This window comes from Myotis davidii, unplaced genomic scaffold, assembly GCF_000327345.1.
Source record: "Myotis davidii unplaced genomic scaffold, ASM32734v1 scaffold562, whole genome shotgun sequence".
Lineage (NCBI taxonomy): Eukaryota > Metazoa > Chordata > Mammalia > Chiroptera > Vespertilionidae > Myotis > Myotis davidii.
Window position 1 is genome coordinate 1,873,866 of NW_006293953.1, and position 3,982 is coordinate 1,877,847.

Here is a 3,982-nt window from a genome sequence, read left to right on the forward strand (position 1 = left end):
GACCGACCGGGTAGCCGTCTGAGCTTCGCAGTCTGGCTCTGCCTCTGGGTTTCCTGGCCTGTCGCCTCCCTCTCTGTGCCCCAGTTCCCCACCGGGAAAACGGGGCTGGTTATCATTCTGGGCTTCAGAGCGGTTTTCTCCTCTGTGTCTTGGTTTTCTTACCCGGAAAATGGCTCCCGCGATGAGCCGTCTCCAGCACCCAGCCGAGTGCCCAAAAGATGAGGGCACTCATTATCAGCTGAATGATTTGTTGAATGTCCCAAGGCTGGGACAGTCCTGGGGACCTGGCACACAGTAGGCACTTCATAAGTGGACACGCTCACGTTGTCTCAGGTCTACTGCTTCCCAGTGTGTGACTTCGGGCAAGTGGCTGCCCGTCTCTGAGCCTCAGTTTCCACATCGACCTGCTGGGTGGCTGTGAGCACCTGTAGGTAGGCCCTCGATAATGACATTTATGGGAAAGTGTACAAGATGTGTAAAAGCTGTGAGGCCAAGAAAGATTCAAAGGAACTGGGTGTCTCGGGAAGAAATTTTTGCTGTATGTGTAATCTTTAGTATATTTTATATCATTAAAGTTCTGAGCCAAGTGAACATATTTTTTAAAAACAAATACAATTGAAAATAAAAATGAATCCACCTCTAGCAAAAAGAAATAAATATTAATGTATCTCCATCTAGCAAAGGAGGCATCTATCTACTAGTAAAACTCAGAGGGGCTGAAACCTGCCCAGTGTCACAAAGAGCTTGAAATGGCGAAGATGAGATCTGAATGCAAATTTGCTAGACTCCAAATCAAATATAAAGAGGAGTGAGGAGAAGTTCATCTCTCTCATTTACCCTTTTTTTAAAATATATTTTTATTGATTTCAGAGAGGAAGGGAGAGGGAGAGAGAGATAGAATCATCAATGATGAGAAAGAATAATTGATTGGCTGCCTCCTGCATGCCCCCTACTGGGGATTGAGCCTGCATCCCAGGCATGTGCCCTTGATCGGAATCAAACCCAGGACCCCACAGTCCACAGGCTAATGCTCTATCCACTGAGCCAAACGAGCTAGGGTTCATCATTTACTCTTCATCATTGCTGCCAGGAGGGGATCCCAGTCTGAGCAGAGGGGAAAGACCAGCAGAGTAAAGAAGAGTAAGAGATGGGGAAAGGTGAGCAGACCCCACAAGGCAAAACAAGGAACTCAGGTTTTATCCTGGAGGCAGTGGGAGCCAAGGAAGGATTCTGACCAGTCCTTTCTAAGCATCAGAAATGGAAAAGACCAGCCTGGCCAGTGCGGCTCAGCTGGTTGCGTGTCATCCCGTGCACCAAAAGGTCACTGGTTTGATTCCTGGTCAAATGCCCAGGCTGCAAGTTTGGTCCCTGTCAGGGTGCATGTGGGAAGCAACTGATCAATGTCTCTCTCTCTCTCCCTCTCCCTTTGTCTCTCTAAAATCAGTAAAAACTTTTTCCTGTTTTTTTAAAAGGAAAGAAAGAAATGGAGAAGACCAGGAAGCCAGGGATGGGGCTCCAGGCCACTGATGGTGATGCCGAGTGGTAAAAGGGCAAGGGCCATGGGGGTGGAGGGCTGGCCAGAGCATGGGCCCAGGCGTCCCTCAGCAGCATGACAGGGCCACACACCCAGGCGCCCCAATTCCACTGACTGATTTCCTCTTCTTTGGAGGTTGTTTAACCCATACCACTGACAACCTTTATTTATTTTATTTTTTTTTTACCACTGACAACCTTTAAAATGTCCTGTGATCCCTCAACGTCCCTGGGTCTGCTCAGGTGCAGGAAGAAGCCTAAATTCCCAGCAGCTGTGAGCTGAAGGGAACCAGGGCGATGAGAGCGCTGGGTAGAAAACAGAGCCGGATTGCCCCCACCCAGAATGGTGGTCTCAGAGCCACGTGCCCGTGATCCTGTTTGCACACATTTGTACCTGATGCCCCCACGCAAGTGCAATCTGCCTCATGCAACATGCAGACGTCAGTGTGCAGAGGCACCCATGTGCAAACGCAGACCTATGTGAGTGTGAACTGCACACGTGCACATCCATCCCTGCAGGGACGTGGGAGGCGTCCAATCTGTACAACGAAGAACAGCAGCCACCATTAGTGAGCATTCACCATGGGCCAAGCCCTGGTCAAGGTGTTTACATGCATTACATCCGTAATGCTCACACCTCTCCCCAGATGAATCTCCATTATCCAAATGAAGGAATAAAGACACAGAGAAGGGACCTGTCCACACAGCAATTAAGAGCCTTCCCAAGCTCTGGGCTCACATGAGGCCACCACCCCCTTTGTCATTTTTCATGTCATGAAATATTCCTTTATAAAAACTTTAATTTTTTTAATTTTTAAATCCTTGCCTGAGAATATGTTTTTATTGATTTGAGAGAGAGAGGAAGGGTGGGAGGTGGGCAGAGAGAGAGAGAGAGACATCTGTTGCCCCCCAAAGGATCCTAGATATGTGCCCCACCTGGGAATGGACCCCACAACTTTTGGGGTACAGGACGATGTTCCAACCAACCAGCCATCTTGCCAGGGCTATAAAAACTTTTTATTATCCAGGAACTACATCTGTGCCTTGTAGAAAATTAGAATATGTGTTTTAAAAAGGGGAGGGAAATAAAACAGCAAATTCCTGCCACCCAGAGATGACTGCTGTTAACAATTTTACATAGATTTCAGATTCTTTTTCTACCAACCATGTATTTTTTTTAATGTATTTTATTGATTTTTTACAGAGAGGAAGGGAGAGAGATAGAGAGTTAGAAACATCGATGAGAGAGAAACATCGATCAGCCGCCTCCTGCACATCTCCCACCGGGGCTGTGCCCGCAGCTCAGGTACATGCCCTTGACCGGAATCGAACCTGGGACCTTTCAGTCCGCAGGCCGACGCTCTACCCACTGAGCCAAACTGGCCTCGGCTAACCATGTATTTTTTAATGCAAATCACATCTATGGTGCATATTATTTTTATATCTTTCACAGTCAACAACCTTCCACTTCCCATTTTGGTCAGTTGTCATCTCCCGTGATCCCCAGAGAGCAGCCAAGCTCTGTCATTTTAAAGTTCACCAAACAGGACTCTGCATGAGAAGGCAGACAGACCTCTGCATGGCTGTGGTGGCGGATGAGGCCGGCCAGGGTCTGCCAAGGGCCTTTCCTGCCTCCCCTCTTTGCTCTGCCCTCCTCAACGCTGCGAATGGCTGAGCCCTGTGCCTGCCTAGTGCCAGCCCTGAGGGGAGAGGGGAGAAGACCCAGATAAGACTGAGGCCATTGGTGCCGCATTCCAGGCCCCCAGGTGCCTGTCCCCGGCAGGCACACACCCACCCCTGCCCCACATGGCGGCTAAGAGCTGGCTGCCCACCTGCTCTCGGGCCACTTGGGGGTCCAGCTGGGGCCCTGGGGGCGGTGGGGGGGAGCTGAACGCACGTGTCACAGACGGTAGAGAAAACCCAGGGCCTCGGTTGGAAAGCCAGCTGCCCGGTGTGGAATTGCTGAGCGGGCCCAGCCTCTTTCTGCATGACCTGGGTCCTTCCTGCCCGAGAGGCTCTCTGTGCAGGTACGAGTGTGTGAGAGAGTGTGTGTTCTTGTGAGAATGTGTAAGTGCAAGTGTATGGGTAGGTGTGAGAGTCTTGAAATCTTATGTGGGAGCGTGTTGTCAGTGCGTTTCTCCCGGGCTGAGTTTGTGAACGTGTGCTCACGGTCTGAATCTGTCTTGATATGTTGAGTGTGTGTTTGTGAGAACATCTGTGAGCTAGTGCCTGCACCGGCGTGTGTGAGTGGGAGCTCTGGCGTGGTGGTGTGTGCGTTTGGAAAGGGCTTTTGGAAAGGCTTTGCTTATATGAGCTGGTGAATGTGTGCTGTTCCACTTTCTGCCACGTGTATGTGTGTGTTAGGCTGTGTCCCAGGTCTCGTTCTGTGGTCCATCCCCCTCTGCCTGGGTCACTCCCCAGTCTCAGCGTCTCCGTGGGTCTCCCTGCC